General features: G+C 35.8%; 1 protein-coding gene and 1 non-coding gene across 2 annotated transcripts in view; one reads left to right on the forward strand and one right to left on the reverse strand.

Annotated features, from left to right (window-relative positions):
• Gfrl (Glial cell line-derived neurotrophic family receptor-like) overlaps positions 1-23998 on the forward strand; it is a 231230-nt gene that overhangs the window by 117744 nt on the left and 89488 nt on the right. The window lies entirely within an intron of this gene.
• TRNAC-GCA (transfer RNA cysteine (anticodon GCA)) lies at positions 6905-6976 on the reverse strand. The gene has a single exon. It is a non-coding gene; the product is annotated as a tRNA-Cys (tRNA).

Here is a 23998-nt window from a genome sequence, read left to right on the forward strand (position 1 = left end):
TCGCTTAAGCTCTACTTTAACTGCACGTTTAATATCGTATGCTCTTGCTGTCTTACTCGTATTTTTATTCGCATTTCCTTTCTTTATGCACTTTCGCATCGTCCGTGGCAAGGTTAGGTTTATGCTCAACGAGCTTTTGCCCGCGGCTTCGCTCGCGTTACGAAGTATTATTTTCATCCCCTATTTTATCCCCTTGGGGGTAGAATTGATCAAAATCCTTTCTTAGTGGATGCCTACGTCATAACATCTACCTGCATGCCAAATTTCAGGCCGATCCGTCCAGTGGTTTGGGCTGTGCGTTGATAGATCACTTTGCCAGTCAGTCACCTTTGAGTTATATATATTTAGATATACATATATGCTCAATCTGTGGTTAACGATATTGTAGAAAGATGTAGATTATTTTTCAAACAGAAACATTTTGGTCTATCATAAGTTCAAAAAATAAAAATGTAAAATACCACTTTAACTAGTATCTAATGTAAATAATATAAATAGAAATATATTGAAATTTGTCCACCGGTTTTTTAAAATTGATAATAATTGGAATTAAAAAAAAAAAAAAGTTTCATTCGGGCATTATTTTATCATTTATGCTGATTAAAAAGTTCTGCTTCAAAACTTATGAGATGTTTATAGAAGGCTTTGTTAAGATTTATAATTATTAGAAAATTAACCCAAATAGTATTGCATCTAGCTAATTAGCAGCATAAGCCTAAAATAGTATTAGAAAGAAAATTATAATAAGAATAAATAAGGTGCTATACGTATTAAGTAAAATTATTAACAAACACAAAAAACTAAGACGTTCAAAGTATCTTACATCTAAGGCATAGTCCTTATGAAAATCGCTAGAGAGATTAAAAGGTTGAGTGCCGCTGTCTCGGATCTTGACCCAAAGAGATAATTTTCTTCCAGAGAAATACTGCTACGGGCTGGCGTTTCATTTGGTTTTATTGTTCACTTAGCTCATTCTTCGGGTTCGTTTGTTACGTTATTTTTAGAAATAAATCAATTATTTATTAGTTTGTCGTAATTTTAACGTAACTCGTATTTTTATTAAGTTTGAATTGTAAGACCTCAGTTTAGAGCTCTTAATTCCATTAAAACATGTTAAGTTTCCGGAAAAGAAAAATAGTAACTTTGCTATCGACTAAATTGCTATGGCTGACCAAAGATTCATGTCACAAGATCTATTATTATCTCTGTTTAAACTGTTCTTGGTACTTCATCTAAATATTATGTAGATATTAACTTGTACTGTTGTTTTTGTAGAATTTTGTCTTCAGAATCGTGTTGTTGTTATATTTTATTTTTTCTTGCGTACATGTGAAATACTTTGTATCTAAGCGAAACTAATTTACCGATATGGACACTTACTCTTTAGGTCTGTAACAGAGTGATTATCTTTTATAGCATAATGCGACTCATGTCTTTTCGGTTAAAATGTACAAATAAACAATCGATCTTATTTACAAATTAAGATATACAATTGTACACGATTCAACAAAAACATTAATATATTCTTTTTTTAGAATATAGGAGTAGCAGACGCAGTAGCAGATTCTAGACTCAGTTAATAGGTATTTTTCCTGGCGAGGATTGAACCTGGACCTCTCTTATCAAACTTAACACACCTTAACTCGGTTCAACATTGCAATTATTAGTCCTAATATTTTTTCATATCCATTATTTATTTTATTCCAGTTTTTATAGCACAAAAAGTAGCAAACGAGACTTACTAACATCTGAAGTCAACCTACGTACCTACCTAGTTTGAACGTGGTAGAACCCTTAGTGTTCGACTCCGGCAGCACCACCGCCACACCTATTTCTGCCTATTAACAGTAGTGTTAAGCGCTGCTGTGTTCTGGTTTGAAGGGTGTGGTAAGTGAGACATACTTTTCCGAGGGATTTAGTCCTCAGATTCCGGTCCTCAGTCCGTATTTGAAGTTGATCGCAGATGTCCGTGGGTCGCAGAAACCATTTACCATATAGTACATGCTCTTCTGCTACTCCTATATTATAAAAAAAAAAACTATAGATTCCTCCCTTAACTTACCTTGCAGCCCTTGGAGGACCAAGTTAGAATACCTCAGAAAAGTTTTGAAGGGATGTACCCCTTCAAAACTTTCTCCCACTATAAAACAAAATCGATTTAGCATTTTGGTCTTCTTTAAAAATGCACACAAATTAAGAAATATAAAAAGTACTATCCAAATATAATACCACACATATTTCTAAACGTCCAACTCTCCTTGCATTTATATGCATTTATTTGCATGCATGCTTGAATATATTTGCATGTTACATATGATGTTCCTAATAAACTCGAGTCAACACAGATTTCTCTGAATGCTAGAGATATTTCGACTTCGCTTTACGTTTGTTGAAAACCCTAATCTCTCAACTCCCTTTTGATATTCCACTTGACATACTTTTCGAAATTGTGATATTTTTGAACACACTTCTTCATAATCAGGCCCTTGGATATTATACCTTGTCGCAAAGTCATTGATTCGTTACCTTGAAATACTTGGGGCTTAATAGAGGCAGTGTATTGAAAAATACATATTTTTTAATTTGAAGTATTAAACGAATATACAATTAATCTGATCTGTTATGTCATATGAATTACTATTAATAGTTCTTAGTGGCTGGAACTTGGCCTCACAATGGGGCTGTCCATGATTTACATATATTCTAGGTACCTATTTCTCTTTGTGCGTATCAGAAATTAGGTAGCTCTTGTTATAACAGTAAAGGAAAACATCTTTAAAAGTCTTTAGGAGTCAACATTTGATATATTTAATTCTATCAATGTATTTGATAAATACACAGTAACACAAATAAACAAAGGTAACCACTCAAACTCGACAAAAATAAATTCACCAATTTCTATTTACCATCCGTACATAATTTATCTAAAACCAATCACCCGAATGCATTCCCCACTTCGTCCCTTGCTCTATATTAGCGGATTTAAGCTAATCCTCTGTCCATTAGCCCTCCATTAATAGACCCACTCTACATTCAAGCATTGGCAGTTATTCCCGTCTTGTATTTTACGTGACCTAAAATCGAGCTTTATATCCAAACGAATCCTCAATTTATGCGGACTGTCCTATAGAGGGAGTAGAAGCGGTGACCATGATTTTGGATTTCTAGGGATTTCTTAACTTAGCTGATTATTTTGGCAATATACTTCTGATTGAATTTAAAACCTTATTAGGCTTTTATCAAGATTAACTGAAAGTTGTAATTCTAGTACGAAGGATGAAGAAGAATAGACAAACTTCATATATTTGAAGTTTGTTGTCTGGAGGAGAAATGTGTTTGTAATTGTCTTTAGATAAGATTTCTATGCACACGGATAGTTTTTTAATTTGCAATTATAGAGTTTTAATGAAAACTTTATATGCAAGCTTGCATTTATTATAGTTTTGTTGTAAAATACTGTATTTGTAATTTGCATTATAATTGGATGCAAATCAATACATAACCTCACTGTGCAAGTGAGGTAATTATTTTAACCCTTTAACTTCGAGTTTATTACTCGCGATTACACGGATTCAAAACAAAACATGATTTATATCGATAACCCCATGCTTAAAATCAACTTCTCTTAAAAATAACTTCCCTGATTGAACAAACTTAGCTTGTGTGACCCCCACAATTGAAACGAATATAACGACACCTTATATGATTAAATCCATTTGAGTGACAGGGCGCAACAAATAAATAAGACAACGATACGCTCAAAATACGTTACCTTCCACAATAGGTTTATCAAAGAAAATGTTCTTTAACTTTAATTTTTACTCACAAAAAATGCACATACAAATGTCCCAAAATTTTTTCAAACCGTGTGGACGCCCCAGAGGGTGCAGGGGGGTAACAAGTTCGCAGATTTGTCTTGAGACGGGATGAAAAGATGTCTCTAATGCGAATAGTTCACTCGGATTCGCGAAGACGGAAGTTTTTATTGCTTTTACGGATGTTATGTTTCGTCCTCTTATTTGTAATGCAGTTCCACTGTACTTATTATGCAGTCCTCGTATGAGCAGTGTAATATTTACTGTTGCTTTAGTTTATATTACTCATTACCAGGCAGTGATAGCCTAGTGGTTAAGAAACTCGACCTCTCGATCGAGCGGTCCGAGGTTCAAATCCCAGGCCACTGATTTTTAGAAATTATGTGCGTATTAGAAATTAATTATGACTTGCTAAAAACGGTGAAGGAAAACATCGTGAGGAAACCTGCATACCTGGGAGATTTATACAAAAAAAACATCTCAAAGGTATGTGAAGTCTACCAATCCGCACTTGGACAGCGCGGTGGACTATGGCCTAATCCTCCTCATTCTGAGAGGAGACCCGTGCCCAGCATTACCAGACTCTTTACCAGGCTATTACAGACGGAGAGATGAGTGAGATGAGGGGAGAAGAGAGACATAACTTTCGGCGCATTTGTGGCCGACCTCAGGTAAGAATATAACCTTATCTCGTGTTGATTACGGATGTCCATGGGCGGTGGCCATGGCCACTTACCATCACATGGACTGCATAGTTTGCTACTCCTATATTATAAACAAAAATGTGGTTTTAAGTGTAGACATCGTAATCAATTCAGTATCACAACTATACAAACTACAAATATTAATAAGAAATGAAACAATATTTACCGACGATGGTCTGGTGGGAGTTAAATTTATAATTTACAGACAGACACTGGGACAGGTAAAAGTAAATTAAAACTTGTAATAAAACTATTTTGTCTTTTTAGAGTTTGTAGAACTAGTGGTCGCCCAGAGGTTGAAATTGGACCATCTTTATTTATTTATTTATTTTATTTATTTATTTATTTCAGACAACAAGGTCCATATTACATATACCTTACAGACTAACATATAACTAATATATACTTATAACTAAATCACGTATTTGCGGCGACGTGAGACGCGAGTCTGGTGACTTCCGGGGGTCCTCTCCGTCCACGGAACTTCCGGAACACAACTCCCTTCCTCCTTCCTTTATATATATAGTCACTGAACTCCTCCTAAACGACTGGACTGATTTTGATAAAATTTGTTGAGTGTGTTCAAGGGGACTTGAGAATGGTTTAGATTCACAATTTAGTCCTTGGGAAAAGGCTTTTTAATTAATTTTTAATTCGTAAGTAGTTGATTTTGGAATGTTTTACATTGGACAGACTTCGCTTCCATCGCATTTTCAAGTATTCTATCTATTTTTCAAACCCGTAAGTGATAACGGTTGTTCACCCTTAACATTTTTTTTATTTATATGGCAACACAACGTTTGCCGGGTCTGCTAGTAATTATATGAAAATTGTTATCAAAATAAACATTTTAAACAAAACAGCCATACATAATTAACCAAGTATGAGTCGAAATCGCACATGTAGGCTTCCGTACCACCAAATGTTCATTATTTTTTACTTGTTTTTATTCATTTTATTATTTTCAACAACGCTTAGTTATGTGAAACAACAATAGATGGCGTTGGGGTGATGATGAATGATACGTAAATTTTCAATAATACCTGAGTATTATTTGCCCCAACGCCATCTATTATTGCTTGACATAACTATTTATGGTACAAAAATATAGATGGCGTTGGGGTGATGATGAATGATACGTAAGCAACGTATAATAAAATTAAAATAAGTATATTAAAATATGTTTTATGGTTCTTATTTGTATTTGAATTTATTATAATACCAGTTATTCCGTACCCAAAGGGTAAAATAAAAACAGAACCCTATTACTAAGACTCCGCTGTCTGTCCGTCTGTCAAAGGGCTCTATCTCCTGAACCGTAATAGACAGACACTTGAAATTTTTACAGAGTAGGTATGTATAAAAGTGGCCGCTATAACAACAAATACTAAAAATAAAATAAAAAGATAAAAATAAATGGGGGTCGCCATACAAGAAACTTATCTATTGTACCGTAATAGGTAGATAGTTCAAATTTTCAGGCAGTTATAATAACAAATACTAAAAATAAAAAATATATATGAAAATGTTGGTGGTACGGAACCCTCGAAGTGCAAATTCGACTTGCACTTGGCCAATTATTTCATGATAAAATATAATAATGTCAATCTGGCATTTTATAGAGAAAATTTTAATTACATAGTTTGTGAATTGTATGTGTTTGTGTCAAATGCGTGGTAGTGTGTTTATTTTTTATTGATTTAATGTACTTTCTATGCATTATTTTAAAGAAATATTAGCCGTCTGACCTTCTTTTCTATATAAACTGTAACTGTGGCAAGTTTCATACTAGTCCGTCCGCGTAATTTTCGTAAAAAGGGGTAAAAAGTTTTTGCTTCACGTATTAATATATAGATTTACTAGTGGTGCCCGCGGCTTCGCCCGCATTTTAAAGAAATAATATGTCATACATAAAACGGAAAATTTGTACCTGCATTGGAATGACAGTGGTGCCATCTGTCGAAAATTGGTCTTACCAACTCCCAAACCCACGTGGGCTCTTGGACAACAACTTTGCTAAAGATCATCACTTGATCAAATGCATAGTTTCCGATTCTATAACTACTTACGAATAAAAAAATAATTAAAAAAACCTTTTCTCAAGTCCTCTTGAACACACACAACAAATTTCATTAAAATCAGTCCAGTCGTTTAGGAGCAGTTCAGTGACATACACACGCACATAAGAAATATATATATAAAGATATTATTCCAAGACTGTTTAGTGTTTTGGCTGCAAAATGTTACGAAGTATATTTGGAGACAAATTATTTGTAAAATATATTAATTATAACATACTTGCAAAACATCGTAAAATTTATTTATCTACTAACGACATAACACGAAATAATTGAAAATATAAAAAAACATCATATACTTTGCATTAGGGGACACCCGGGTTTGAACCGGGGACCTCTCGATCTGCAGTCGAATGCTCTACCACTGAGCTATATCCCCGCTTGTAGTAATAGTTCAATTTGCTAGTCATATTCATCCGTTCAAAAATGTAGTTATAATGAATAATAAAATGTTTTCGAGTTTTGGACCGAAGATTGATTTATGAAGCCTATCGATCGACTACCACCACAGCGTGCGGCCGAAGCAAAGTTAAGCCTTAAAAGCGTATGGAATTCAATTAGAGAATTACTTTAATTTTTTTATGATTAGAAAATCCTTAATTCTGAATAAAATGAAGGATCAAATATTAAGTAAATAATACTTTGAAAGCCGGCGATACTTTGGCGACTCCTCTGGTGTTGCAAATGTCCATAGGCGACGGTGACTTCTTTCCATCAAGTAGCCCGTCTGCCTTATCGTTAGGTTAAAAAAAACTTGAAGCAATGCCAACAAGTACATAACTAAATCAAACAATATTTTCATTATAATATTGAACTTTTTTATTTTTTTATTTGGAAAACTTACAGCTTGCTTAGACTAACATAAATATACACTATTATAGAAAAGGAAAGCCGATTACAAGTTTTCAAGTATACAATAATGTACTAGTTTGATAGTAACCACATACTGCCGCCCATGGACATTTGTAATATACCTATAAAATTAAACTGAAACAGATGGAGTGCTACCTGTGAGGTATAAGTTGGAGCGCCTCGGAGAAATATCCCTTACCAAACCTCCCTTACCAAACCTTCAAACCAGAATACAGAAGCGCTTAACATTGCTGTTATTAAGCAGAAATATGTGTGGCGATGATACTTATATTTGCATCCATAGACTATTTTTACAGACATCAAACTTTCATACAACAGCTGTTAACGGACGTGACGTCAGCATCGTGACCTAACTCTAACTGACTGTCATGCTCATCATATATTCATTCTTTTTCTCATTCGTATTCGTAACAATAGGGAACGGTTGCTGATATTTTCCGCTAGAGGCGCCACTGCCATTAGCTCCCGCTTGTGTGTATGGTACCTACAAAGTTAAGCGACGATTGGCGTGGTCGTGAGTTGGATGGGTGACCGTTTTGAATTGGCAAGTAGAGTGCACTCGTAGCCGATATTCTCGGTTGCCGTCATTGAATATATGTTACACATTATTGACAAAAGAAGTCATAGCTTAGTGGTTATAAAACTCGACATCTCGTTCAGGGGTCCGAGATTCAGAAACCAGGCACGAATTTCTGATTTTTAAAAAGTTATGTGCATATTAACACTTGCTTAAATGGTAAAGAGAAACATCGTGAGGAAACCTGCACGCGATCACGTCTGAGAACTCCAAGGACCTTGCAGAAGGATCTTGCTAGTGATATATTTTTCACGTTTACCTAAGTTGGTAAAGATTAACTCCTTTTTTGCTATAAAAAGACTGATTTAAAAAAAGAAAATCCGCCATTGGCCGAGGCCCAGTAATGGCGGTCCTGTTTTGGCGGGTAACTTTCGAAAGTGGAACGTCAGGCCATTTTGGATTTATTCCAAACAGCTCTATGATAAAACTGTTGTACTAAAATGGAGTTACGTAAACCGTGTATCAAGTCTTGTTTATTGTTGCTGGTAGATTTACTGCCATCTGTTCTTTGGGCTGTAAAGTTTTATTTATACGAGTTAAATGGCCCTTAGCTGAAAATTATGACCCTTTGTAGTTCGTAGGAGTCAGTACCACTACACCTATTTCGGGTATAACAACAATATTAAGTGCTGCTGTGTTCCGATTTGAAGGGGATATCATAAAGAAGATATTTAGACAAGGTCTTTGGCCCTACATTCTTTGTAATATAGGAGTAGCAGACTAGAAAGCAGTCCATCTGGTGGTATGGTACCCCTGAGGACTAAGCTGGAGCACCTCGGAAAATGTATGTCTCCCTAACCACACTCTTCAAACCAGAACACAGCAGCGCTTAACGCTGCTGTTATGGGGCAGAAATAAGACTAAAAGTTCTACCACCTTCAATTTAGTTACCAGAATCAAAAACTCAAGTTTAGTTAGGACTAAAATCATATCGGATATTTATTACTAATCTCTATTTGAAGACAGTTACACTCATATTTTGAATCCGTCATATATAAAATACACATAATTTTGAAAATAAGAGCTATTACTAACAAGTAACAACTTGTCTAATCATGGAAACCAAAAATCATAACCTAGGCACTATCAATAAGGTGTAGATGTACTAAAATAAAGAATATTGAACGATGAAAATTTTCCACTCAAACTGTGATTGAATTTCGCCTATCATCAATTTCAGATTTTTTGCAAATTAGCCGTCAATCAAGTTCGCCTAGTTTTTGCATATTTCACCCTTTGTTCATTAAAAGAATAGCCTTACTTGGAATTAGGGTCGCTCCCTTTTCATGGGGGTAATGAGGGCTATGGGCTAGAATCATTAGTGTTTTTTTCCTATTAACACCCTTTGAAACTCAATCTACTAAACTATTAAGGTACAATAAGTTTAAGAATGAAACTCTAAGGTATTAGAAAATCTGTAAAGGAATCCAACGAAACGAAAATAAATAAAAGAAAGAAACAAAGTAAAAAATACTTAAATTAGTTTGATATAATCGAGTAAGTATAGGTACAAAATTATACTCCGGTGGCACCACCGCCACACCTATTTCTGCCTCATAACAGCAACGTTAAGCACTGCTGTGTTCCGGTTTAAAAGCTGTGGTAAGGCTCCAGGGTAGCGGCGCATCTGTGGCTGACCTCAGATAGGAATATCTAATCCTATCTGGGGTTGATTACAGATGTCTATGGGCGGCTGTAACCACTTACCATTAGGAGGACTGTATGCTAGTCTACTACTCCTATATTTAAAAAAACAGCTTGCACTTTTTATTATAAAATTTGTATAGCTTGTATGGCATACCCTATAACATATATTATCCCCTTAAAAAAATTAAAAGGGGATAAAATCTTGTAAAGGAGTAGATTGATAATGATAAAGGAGTATGTTAATAATATTAAACAATAATTAAGTTTACAAGTATTAAGTCTTATAATTCTTGTTAAAACGAAACTTATCCAAGACCTAAGGATTTGGATTTAATAAAATTTTGAATGGTAACAAATATTAACAAAGTTGTATAAGTAGGAAAGGCAATGCAATAAGTCAGTCGCAAACGGAAGGAATAAAATCAGGGCATTAGGAGGACTACTACGTGCCAGAGTGCCTTTTAGAAGGTAGGTATTATAAGTATACTAGATTTGTAGAAATATGAATAATAACCAAAAAAGGTTATTTACATTTTTTTTTCTCTCGTTTTTTTTTTTATATAATGTAAGAGTAGCAGACGAGCATGCAGTCCATCTGATGGTAAGTGGCTACTGCCGCCCATGGACATCTGTAATTAATCCCAGATAGGAATAGACATTCCTACCTGAGGTCGACCACAGATGCGCCGCTACCCCTGAGGACTAAGCTGGAACGCCTCGGAAAAGTCTGTCTCCCTTACCACACCCTTCAAACCGGAACACAGCAGCGCCTAACACTGCTGTAATTAGGTAGAAATAGGTGTGGCGGTGGTGCCGCCGGAGTCGAACCATAAAGGGTTCTACCACCTTTCGAAATACTAGCATATACTAGTATATACTAGCTGACCCGACGAACGTTGTGTTACCATATAAATAAAAAAATATTAAGGGTGAACAACCCTTATCACTTAGGGGTATAAAAAATAGATAGTAGCCGATTCTCAGACCTACTGAATATGCATATAAAATTTGGTGAAAATCAGTAAAGCCGTTTGTTCACGAGGGGGAAACCTTCAAAAGGTACCCGATGCCGTGGGAGCGACATAGGGTTATGTGGGACTCTTACCGCACTAAAACCCCCCCGGTGGCCGTCCTCGACGCTGCAAAGAGGACTCCGCGATCTCCAACGGAACGCAACCGGAGTCCTCTTAACGCGTTGCCCCGTCGGGCTCCGCCCAGCTGAGCTTAAGGCTCGCCGCACCGTCTTCTTTTACCTGGGGTTGATTGCATTTTCATCTAACACTGAAAGCAAGAGCAGTCTTAGAAACAAAACTATTTATATCCTGGATACATAAGGAAACCGTTCAGAGACTAAATACCTCTCAAGTACAACTATATATACAAGTAGTGAATAAACTTAACAGTTACTTAACTTCGATAGTAAAGTTTAACTTGCATCGGGTTATGAAACCAAGCGTTGTGTTGTGGGAATTTGGTTTATATGGTTTGAACATAATAACATGATAAAGCATTAGCAGTGATAGCCTAGCGGTTAGAAACTAAGCCTCTCATTCGCGGGGTCCGAGGTTCAAATCCCAGGTAGCAAACGAGCAAGAAGACGCCAAAGGATATCTGATTAACCTCATAACAATCCTACCTCGGTCGGCCACAATAAGTTGCTACTCCTAGACGAAGATGAAACAACTCGGAGAAGTATATCTCCCTTATCAACCCCTTCAAACCGGAACACAGCAACTGTACCCTTACCATGAGTTTTTACGTTTTGACAAATATGACTGTTTTGGTACTTGGTTACGTATTTGCCCATACAATTTCCAATCAGCGCCCCTAGCGGATTGTATCAGAGCTATAGTGGCAGTAACATTAAATGTCTAAAATGGCGCTTTATGTTTTGTCTCTCTTTTTTGCGAACATGTGAGGAAGACAAAAAGTTAATCGTCACTTGAGCACTTACTGTTACGTTTACTCAGTCTACTGAAGCACGGAACAGAATAATGGATTGAGTAAACGTAACGTAAAATTGTGGGATGTTTCTTAAAGTCATGGTAAGGGTACTGAACAATATTTTTGCCTGATAGTATTATTATTCACTAGCTAGCTTCATATCTATTGTAACTAAAACACATTCCATAACTATTACATAAGGGAAGCTGCGAAATCTCAAACTTTGCTATTAATACTTGTATCCCCGCTTCCTACTTCTCCATTATTTGAGATGTTAGGTACTTGTTTCATTAGGAGCAGTAAGGCGTCATATTATGAGGATAACGATCGCTCGTATCGTATCTACTGGTATATATCTAGATATACATCGGACCGTCATCTAAATTCCGGGGATGCAGGCAAAGTATATAAAACACGAAACATTATATCCACTTGAATGAAGGTTCAAACAGATTTTGCGGTAAAACAAAAGTTCTCACAAAGGATGCATAGGGTCATATCTCACGTAAGGTGTTATAAGTATACTGAAGAGCCATCGTTGACACGTTGTAGGCTTACGCAGAGCTTTAACGAAGCTTTGTAGCTTATACGCCCGTAATACTATTGTACCTAGTGCGTTTTTAATTAGGAAACTGTAGTAAATCTTTGCATTGTCAAACTGAAGTTAAATAATTTTTTTATTATATATTTTTTTATTCACGGGATTTTGAGGGATAAAATAATTAACTTAATTAAAAATACAATTATTAATATTAATTAATAATTGTATTTTTCTTATTATTCTATGTAAGTTAATGTTAGTGACATATGATTGCCTTAATAATTACTTAGAGTGTAGTCTGAATTATACCTTTACCTTTTTCCCACTAAAACAGAAGTTAATTCTCATAATGCGGACCAAGACATAGTCAATGTTATAAAATTAAAATCACATTGTATGCGTTGTGTAACGCAGGGTGAAACTTTCATCATAATAAAGCAAAAAGTACAATCTTCGGTCCCAGGAGAGGCAAGCATCTAAATGACAAATTTTGATAGCTATTCTGGATCTTGAGTATGTGTAAGTGTCCATGACACGACACAGAACATTCTAGTGTGAAACTCTGACGTCACAAAACATTTCTTCAAGTTCAGTACATACCAAGGATTAGTATGAGTTTTTACGTTTTTACAAAAATGTCTGTCTTTGTATTTGTTTACGTATTTTCCATACATCAGTTCTGATACAGGGCCGCTGATTGTAAATGTATGGGCAAATACGTAATCAAATACAAAAACAGTCATTTTTGTAAAAACGTCAAAACTCATACTAAGGGTACTGTTACGAGTCTTAACAAACAAGCATCTTTATTACAACCCTACGTACAACGTGTCGACGATTGCACTCAAGGGTCGCGAGTGGCTACGCTACGTAGCGGGTCTACGTGCTACGGTGCTACGCACGTAGCGCGGGTTTGTGAAATGTCTTCTTAAGACGAAGCGAATCTCTGTGGAGTTATGGGCTTACAAATTGCTTGTAATTTAAATTATGTTTAGAAAAATGTATGCGGACTTATTATACGTTAATTCTAACCGGTGGTCTCTAATTAATCAACATCTGTAGGTTGAATGACGTTTATTGGCCACAATATCGTCACTACATCGTAAGTAACTGTAATATACCATTGTTTAAGACCAATGATAAAATCAACTCTATTATCATCCTTTTCAAAAATATACTAGGAGCTTACGATGTCTGGTCGAGCCGTCCGGCAAGCAACTCCGGGAAGGACGGCGGTGTGTGTGGTCGCATACCGTCGTAAATACCAGACGATGTGACGAGTCCTGAATCTCACCTGGGCGGAGCCCGAAGGGGCAACGCGTTCAGAGGACTCCGGTTGCGTTCCGTTGGAGATCCCGGAGTCCTCTTGGCAACGCCGAGGTCGGCCACCGGGGGTGTTTTAATGCGGTAAAAATCCCACATAACCCTGTGTCGCTCCCACGGCACGGGGTACCTTTTGAAGGTTTCCCCCTCGAAAACAAAAAAAAAAAAAAGAAGCTTACGATGTCTATCTTATAAACTGTCTTAAAAGAAAAACTAAGTTAACTATCGTTTATATAATAATGTTTATTCAGACTTTACCAATTTATTTCTTAATAAAACCTATAAGTCTAGATATGCAGACTTTTCTCTTTGTGTATGTCCATTCAAATTCAACAAAAGAGACTAATATGGATCGTAAAGAAGTTTTAACGAGGATCGTACTCGTATGAAGTATCTCATACAATGGTTGCATTCAAATTTTTCGCAAGGGACTTAACGTAATCTATATGTAAGTAGCTCTCTAATATGGAAACAACATTATCACAATAATCTTAAAAAATAATTAGTAATAAACTACTATTACAATAAATTTAATATCTATTAACAAAAATACGCGACCCGCTTGGCTGAGCGGTCACTATATCAACCTGACGCGCAGAAGGCCTCGGGTTCGATACCCGGCCGATACCTAAAACATGAACTTAGATTTCTGTTTGTAGGTCTGGGTGAATTTGCCTTGTGTGTGTCTATGAAACTCACGACACAGGGAATTCTAGTGAGTACAGAAATCGTAAAGCGCAAGTTAAAATCTTGAGGACATACATAAACTTGCAACTCATTCAAAATAAATTACTGCAATCACCAATCATTAAGGTAATAAAATATAATTAATAAAATACTAACCTATTATTCTAATACAATGGCAATCTTAATTTAAATCGTCTACAGATGTGACCTATCGATAAAATTCATTAACTTTGTATGGGGTAATTAAGGTGAAGTCGAACTTACACAAATTCAGAACAAAAGGGTGCAGTCGATAAAGTTTTACAATTAAAACAGAACGTGAAACGATAATTTTGGACAATCAAGCGTTCGTTGAACCCGATCGTAATCTCACATTGTCATTAATCATCGAGAACTTGTTTAACTATAAGCGATATAACATTATTATTTTTCAAAACTAAAAATCAATCTAGTAACTTTGCCTGAACGCTCCATAAGGCGCTTTCTCTCGCCTTGAAAATCGTTAATCCTGAGGATGTTGATGAGGACAATGGTACAAAATTATTAAAATCATGTTTTGTTATCGGTTTTTGATAATTTTTCAAAATTTTGTATTAAACTGAACGTTCAAAGTGGATAGAAATCGGGTTCAAAGATTTCGTTACTGTTACGTACATACATACATACAAACAAACATACAACCCAAGCTAATAAAAGCGTGTTAAAAAGAAAGTAAACTCACGGTAAAGTAGATAGTAATGAATGTAGAACTTTCTGTAGTTTGATTCCGGCGGCACCACCGTTACAAATTTTCTGCCTAACTCAGCAGTGTTAAGCGCCGCTGTGTTCTGGTTTGGTAAGGGAAACATACTTTTCCCAGGCGTTCAAGCTTATTCCTTAGGAGTAGCGGCGCATCTGTGGCCGACCTCAGGAAGGCATATCTCAATCCTGTCTGGGGTTGAATACAGATGTCCATGGGCGGCTGTAGCCACTTGCCATCAGGTGGACTACGTGGTCGTCTGCTATTCCTATATTATTATAAAAAAGATATAATTTTCTGAGGGATTTCAGCTTGGTCCTCAGGCGTAGTGAATATTATCTGGGGTTGATTAAAGTTCTTCATGGGCGGCAGTAACAATTTACCATCAAGTACGAGTAGATTACATGATTGCCTGCTACTCCTAGAATGTATTTTTAAGGGCTCTAATTTTCGAGCGACAGTACGTGGCGACGACTGCTATATGCGACCGATGACAAGACAAACACAAAATGGTGATCGTGTTTTGTCTGATGACAGTCGGCAGCAGATATCTTCGTTGATGGTCACAGATTTTAACGAGCTGTTGCTTATGAATGCCGACTGTCGCCTCCTGTCGTTAGCAACCGCTGGCAACATTTGGCGAACTTCGATACAGTCGCTCATATATTACCTTATTGTCGCTTGTATGTTACCTCCCTTAAAGTAAATCATCATCTTCAACCGATGACTGTCCCATTGCTAGGCACAAGTCTCAGAATGAGATAAAGATTATGCCATATGCCAGTCCACTGCACTAACTATGTACAAATTAGTAAATTTCATATACCATTGATAACTTTTAAGAGAACTACTCTAGACCTCCCTCGGTCATAAATACGATATGCAGTTATAATCGGGAATGGGTATTATATTTGTTAACTTAGATATCGTTTCACAAATATATCCTAATTAGTTTGTCGCTTATGGTTTACCATCAGACAAGTATGTAATAAATCATGTTACCAGTAATTTACAGTAAGCGTCATTAGTTATGAAAAACGTCATAAATAATATTATTCATAAACGTATACAATTTCTGTACCCTCAATACGAGTTTTTACATTTGCTCGAAAACGTTCAAGGTTTACGAATTCGCTCATACAGCACCCTCGTGGACTGTATCGAAACTTAAATTCCACAGTATAAGTGTCAAAAACGGAACAATAACGCTATCAAAATTAAATTAAAAATGTAAAAATAAACGCATTGTATTCATATTTGTAAAATTAAATGTCGTTACAATTGACTATTCTTTTTAAACGACTAAGCTTTTTAAAACTCATAATGCAAAATTTTAGGTAAACGTTGAACGTTTTCGAGCAAACGTAAAAACTCGTACTAAGGGTACTGGTTTCCTTTTAAAAACTAACAAACATGATACATCTATTTGTATAGCTGTGAAGATTTCGTTTAAAAAATCGACCTCTCTGTAAATCTTGTTCATGATTTCGAAATCTGCATTTTACTAACGTGATAGACTATGATTATTTTTTTTCTATTTTTTATACGAAACCCTTTCTCACCAGTGACTTACATAACAATTTTGATGATGGTTCTACTCCATCCCCAAAACAAAAAAATATTCCCACCGGCAATCAAACCTCAACTCAGCTCAAAAATACACTCAATAGCTATAGGACTATACTACTACGGTTTCATTATATTGTAGTTGTAACCTTAACTTCTACCAAAATACCTATTTACAAGGGTATCCTTAATCCTACGCTTACTAACTCTACAATAGTAAGTGGTCTGACACACTTAGATCTAGTCCTTCACTCACCTATTCTCATAGGCCCTTATAAGTCCCAACTCAAGAAAAGTCCAAGAATTTTGATTCAAAAGTCGATTATAAATAACAAAAGGTGTGTAAGGCACACGCGATATTTTTATTTGCAAAGGGTATGTTTAGAATGTTAGGGTATTTTGTAAAATATGACTTTAACTTTTATTTATTTATTTTTAACAGTGCAGTTTTGTGTAGAAAGTACTAAATAATGTGTGGTAGAACCCTTTGTGGTTGAACCCCGGCGGCAATAACGTCACACCTAATAACAGCAGTGTTAAGCGCTGCTGTGTTCTGGTTTGAAGGGAGACTTACTTTTCTGAGGCGTTCCAGTTTACTCTCAGGGGTAGCAGCGCATCTGTGGCCAACCACAGTAGTTTATGTGTAGTGTTCTTATCAATGGTTAATGGATGGAATATTCTATCCAATAGTGATCAATGATGCCTTCCTGGTCAAGAGGACTAAGTTAGAACGCCCCCAGTAAATACAGTTACAGAATATTTAGTCGTACCTACTAGCTATTGTAGTTACCGAATGTAATCAATAAATACACTTGTGTAAGGATTGCTTTGTTATAAATGCAAGTTTATTTTGTAATATTGAAGTAGCGGGCATGCCGTCCACCTAATGACAAGTATATGAATACAATAGAAGTTTCGTTTCTAAGCATATTCGTTTCGTTTAAAATAATATTTAAGTATATAAGTTTCATGAAAATAAAACTAAAAATAATGGTACTGTCGTGCCGCTTTTTTTGCTCGACTTGGCGTAGGCACTGCCGTGCCCCCAGATATACTAAAATAAATGTACTAAAATTTGAAGTTTCAATACTGGCATATGTTTATTTAGTTACACTTCTCATAGGTACACAACAAAACATTTATGTAGGTATCGTTTAAACAGAGCAATCACGGAATTAAAAATATGTTTTAGATACAAGCACTTTTGTAGCTTTAGGTCGACTACATACGAGAAACACAATCGTTTATGTAAATAAATATACATAGTTTAAACAGTCCAATCATTAACATTAAAATTTTATTTGTTTTAGGCGCAAACTTTTTAAAACCGTAGGTAAATATACACACGAGCAACACATCCATTTGTATAAACGTACAAAAGTAGATTAGCAAAGCGAAAATACATTACGATAGCCTATCACCAACGATACCGTAGATTGCACTTGAGTAAGTTTACGCGTGTGTAGCCATCCTTATGCGTCACGGCAAGGTGCGTGACTTGACCGTTTTTGTTTTTGACTTACAAAGAAAATATCGCATTATGGTTTACTTGGGCTGTATTGGAACGTCTTAAGAGTCGGTATTGCTCGCCACTTAATACCGCATTGCGGTACCATTATCGTGTATGACGGAAGCCTAATGGCCAAGACGCCGAAAAATTAAGAAACTGACCTTTTCGTATTGGTTAATGTTAATAAGTCTTGTTTGTTAAGTAGGAAACGTAACTAGCAAACAAGCATGTAACAAGAGAATAGGAGAACATATAACTAGAGAATCGATGTTGGTTTGACTATATTATATAGCATATGACTTGCATATATAGCATCATCCTTCTCTTTTCTCAGAACACCTTAAAGTTTCGTAATTTTGGACCATGTGGACTATCTATATTGGAAATTAGTATCTACAATTTAATCATTTGCATTTATAAAAAGCGGCTTAAAATTATATTTGTACGCCATTTATGTCAGAATGTGCGAAAATTCTGGACTTATTCTACAAATAAAGATTTTTGTATTTGTATTTGTATCTCCATTTTCTCCATATCCAATAGTAGTAATGCCATCTTCCAAAACTGCAAATTTTCTTTTATAATATAGGAGTAGCAGACGAGAATGCAGTCCACTTGATGGTAAGTGGCTACTGCCGCATATGGACATCTGTAATCAACCCCAGATAGGATTAGATATTCCTACCTGAGGTCGGCCACATATGCGCCGCTACCCCTGAGGACTAAGCTGGAATGCCTCGCAAAAGTCTGTCTCCCTTACCACACCCTTCAAACCGGAACACAGTAGCGCCTAACACTGCTGTTATTAGGTAGAAAAAGGTGTGGCCGTGGTGCCGCCGGAATCGAACCACAAAGGGTTACTTGCAAGGTCACGTTCACAACAAAAAAGAAAATGTGCATGCTATCCATCTGTTTGTAAATGACCACTGCCGTGTCCAAACAGATGCCCTCCTCCCCACAAATCACAAACAGAATTAAACCTACAGGCTACCTGATGATAATACCTGTGATACAAAATACAACCATTCAAACACAACATTGTGAAGGTGGTAGAATGTTTTCAGCACCAATGCCACACCTATTTTAGCTTAATGGCAGCAGTATCTATGCTGCTGTAGTCTGATTTGCAGGGTGTTGTGAGAGAGACATACTTTTCCGAGACGTTCCAGCTTAGTCCTCACTCCTCAGGGATAGAGGCGAATCTGCGGCCGACTTTAGATAGGAATCTAACTTTATCTGGGATTAATTACAGATATGCCTGAGCGGCATTACCCACGTACCATCAGATGGACTGCATGTTCATATGATACTTAAACATTATAAAAAAGCAATAATTTCCACTACTTTTAAATCTGTCTTGCAAAATAAAAAACTTCCTAAAGACATACTTAATTTGCGAAACCATATAAAATTCCTTTACCATAAATGAAATTAGTATTCGATCAATGACCCCATAATTATTAAACTAGCGGCCACGTTGACCCAAATTGTCGCTTTTTAATATCCTTTACGCCACAAAATTTAACGGTAATAGGGTACTTATTAAATATTAACGATAATTACGACCCAGTAGAGTAATTCTGGTAGACAGTCATTAAATAATTAGCTCGTAATTTTGATAGCAAATATAGTTATGAAAGAAACTATATTACGATACTTTGAATATTAGATTTCAATAACTACTTTAATAACTTTACTTGTGTTAAATATAGTCAAATTGTAAATACTATATCAAAATTATGTAACTACGCTTTTGTCCCGGACAAAATGGGACAGAAACAATACCCGTCCTTAGTTTTGAAATCAAAACGAGGAATGATCGACCCCATCAAAATCCGCCCGACAGTCACAAGTCGAAAGTCAATCGTAGCCAATTTGTGTTTCTATGCATTTTTAAATAGCTACCAATCAAATTTGCGCCAACTGTATCTATTATTTAGGGGTGTTTTGCGCCCCTGTGTTGAATATGAGATGTCGTTTGATATTGCCTTTTTACGTCTATTTAAGCTTCTGTCTGTCTTTTTGTTGGGATTTCAATATTGGCTTCTTACTAGTTTCGATATTGACTTTTTACTTCTATTTAAGCTTCTGTCTTTTTGTTGGGATTTTAATATTGACTTTTTACGAGTTTCGATGTTGACTTTTCTAACTGTCGGTCTTATTGTTTGAGCTTTAGACAAATACGGACACTGATTTTGATGAAATTTTGTTAAAAATAAGATTACTTAAAAAGATACTTAAATATTTGTACATATTTTTTTGTTTTCTAGGGAGCTGAAAATATATTACTACTTTTTATTAAAATTAGTATTAAAAGTAAATATGAGGTAAACTTGTAAAGTAAATCATAGTAGCTACTGAAGAGTTCTACCATCCACTTCCTTACCTTTACTAAGTCGCTATTGTGTAATCAATGCATAATACTGTTCTATCAAATTCTTGGTGGTCCACAGACAAAATGAGAGAAATAATTGTGATGAAAAGGTTAAGCACCTCTGCATTAAAATATTAGACGTAGGCCTCACACAGACTGAGTCGTGAGTATAAGCTAGTTAATACTGTGTGAAAATGGGTGTTACAATTTTCATTGGCTTTAAGCGAGCTTTTTTCGCTCTTCGTGCATTATTTAGTTAAATTTATAAGTTAAAAGCTTTTAGGGTCCAAAAGCAAATAAAAAATCCTTAATCTTAATGCAACTACGAAAACACATTAATGCGGTTTAAACATACTCTATCATTAAATTTAATAGTAGTATACATCTATAATCGTAAAAAGATTTTTTTTTACATTCTGAAAGGGTGCGCAAAACGAATACGTACTTTACTTTGTGCCATTAAGATTTTATTTGTTAATATTATAGCCAGTCCTTTAGAAAAAGCACACTGAAACCAAAATTGCAGGCAAAATATGCCCCGTGCAAGGCAAACAAAGAACATCAGTGGGTTCCTGTAAAAATAAATTCCTTTTTTCAGATCATTAACCCCACACGGTACGGGCGTGTAAAACTTTATTGAAATTATTCGACTCGCACCGAACTACCGAATACTGGAAATTTACCGCATCCGAAATACAAGTGAATAATTAACAATAAAAACTATTAATTAAACTTCGTAGCCCATTTCTCGCTTCCATTTCCTGATTTTAAGGCTTTATTTGAATCACTTAACGTATTATTGTTTTATGGTAATGAAAGGACTTTCGATTGAAACGCTAATCGAATGAATCGGAATCATGATGAAAATACATTTAACATTTAAGTAAGTTTCAAAAATATTAATAGAAGATACATGTTTAATTTGAAACCTATACTATTATTAATATTATCAGGGATTAGAGACCTGAGGAGACCACTAGCTACCTATTTCTGCCTAACAACAGCAATGTTAATGGAGACTTATTTCACCGGGTAATTTTGGCTAAGTCCTTAGGATTAGCGGCGCATCTATGGCCGACCTCAGGTAGGAATATAATCTCTTCTTGTGTTGATTACATATGTCCATGATGAATCCGATGATGTTTACAGGTGGACTGCATGTCAGTCCGGAAGGAATTATAAAATATTTTTATTTCATATATTAAAATTAGTGAGCTGTATATACCTACACAAGGGCATAAAAGATAAAAAGACACCCACAATCTTAATTCATTAATCTTATATTACGGATATTCAAATGACCATTGTAACCATAATCATTTATAAATCAGTGAAACCGTTAAATCGTTTACCAATCAATTTCCCATAAATATATTTTTATGACGTATGGATTTGGTCAGATGGATAAATGTATATAAATAATACCTACGGTAAATAAAAGTTAAAATTTATGAAAATCTAATTGCTACTCTTATTAAATAAAAAAAAAAAAAAACAGAATTCATCTTATATATAAAATTCTCGTGTCACAATGTTAGTTACCGTACTCCTCCGAAACGGCTTTACCGATTTTCACCAAATTTTACATGCATATTCAGTAGGTTTGAGAATCGGTTACTATCTATTTTGAATATCTCTAAGTGATAAGGGTTGTTCACCCTTAAGATTTTTTTATTTATATGGCAACACAACGTTTGCTGGGTCAGCTAGTTTTTATATACAACAGACGGAGGACTAAAATGATCGCTTCATATGAGCGGTATACTTGTTTGTTACCTCCATACTTTAAAATAAAAATCAACAGGTTGCACTCCGGGAGGGCCGACAGAAGTGAAAACTTTCGAAACCTAACTTGAATAATAAAATATATTAACATCATCATCATCATCACTTCAGCCTTTATCGTTCCACTGCTGGACATAGGCCTCCCCTAGGGTGTGCAACAAAACTCGGTCTTCCGCTGCTCTCATCCAGCCACTACCACCAGCCAGTCTTAAGGTCGTCGGTCCAGCGTGCCGGGGGGCGTCCTACACTACGTCTGCCGATTCGTGATCGCCATTCGAGAGCTCGCCTGCCCCATCGGCCATCGGTTCTGCGACATATGTGACCTTCCCACTGCCACTTCAGCTTGCTAATTCTTTGAGCTATGTCGGTTACTCCAGTTCTTTGCCGGATCTCCGTAATACGGATCTTATCCCGCAAAGAGACACCGAGCATAGCTCGTTCCATAGCTCACTGAGTTACCTTTAACTTGTGGACAATTCCCGATGTCAGAGTCCCCGTTTCTGCAGCATAGGTAAATATTTTATAATAAATAAAAAATTAAACTGACACACACCCATTGACATATTTTTCTATGCTAACACCGGATGACATCTTGACTTCTGTAGTTTGCTTTGCCGTCTTACGAATTTTTGATCAGGCCACGTACCCTGACGCGAGTTTAAGACTTTTTACGCTTCAAAAAAACTGTACATCGCCGCTTAAGAAGTTGTCACTTCAAAAAGTACAGAGCGTATCAAAGAAATAAACATAACTACAAATACAAGAAAACATTATGCTCCTTTGGGGCAGTCGGGGTCAAATACATCATTCTTAAACAGTTCATCGACATACAAATGTTATACCCGTGTAAGCACGTTGATAGTGGTGTATCAAATCAAATAAACACAAGAGAATACCTTCAGAAGGCAATCTGCAAACACAACAATATCACAAAAACATTGGTGTTCCCAGAATACTCCCCTAAGGGACGCCAAGCTTTTACAACAAAATGTATAAGAACATTACTAATATTTCTACGTTTGTACTTTTCTTAATAAATATATTAGAGGTAATTACATTTATTACTTAATGTTAAGTTGTCATAGTGTTTGTATTGGATGTAGGAGATAGGTAAAAATATTAAGCTATACGTATAGCAATACACTGAACATGATGAACCGAATAATTGACTGGTCGTAATTTCCAAATATTATTGTTTATTAAAACATTTGTATTTTTGTAATAAACGCCATCTATTATAAAGTTGTAACACCTACAGAGTATTACGGTGTATGTTTGTATGAATGGAGATGAAATTTTTAGTATAAAAATGTCCTCAATGTATTAAATTTATACGGCTACCTATATGATAGGCATATAGGTAGCCGTATAAATTTAATACATTTGGTGGTAATAATCCAAGCAAACAAGAGAAGAAAGCCACGTACCTTGCCTCCCAAATCCATACAAAAACCATACCTGATGATGCGCATGTGGTCACGTAGCTCAAAAACAAGACCAGGTCTTCTTGAGGAGTAGTCCTTAGCATTTCACTGAACATACGATAACATTTTTAATCCACGTGAAAATTTGATGATTTGCACAGATAAATAAACACACATAGCCTCACACTAGGATCTTTGGTACCATGGACACATACAAACACTAATACACAAACACTCAGACCAGAGGTACCACATATTTGTCGGTATTGACCAGTATATTGACCACTCCGCCACGTGACTCAACAACAGACACAAAAAAACGGTACAACTCGCCGAACGCAAAATGACGACTGGTCGAAGAATTTTTAGTTCTACCCACATAAGTTAACAAATGTCGAATCACTGTGTCCC

The sequence above is a fragment of the Epargyreus clarus genome, unplaced genomic scaffold (assembly GCF_041222505.1).
Source record: "Epargyreus clarus isolate Ecla_fem2 unplaced genomic scaffold, WU_Ecla_fem_2.2 ptg000031l, whole genome shotgun sequence".
Taxonomy (NCBI): Eukaryota; Metazoa; Arthropoda; class Insecta; order Lepidoptera; family Hesperiidae; genus Epargyreus; species Epargyreus clarus.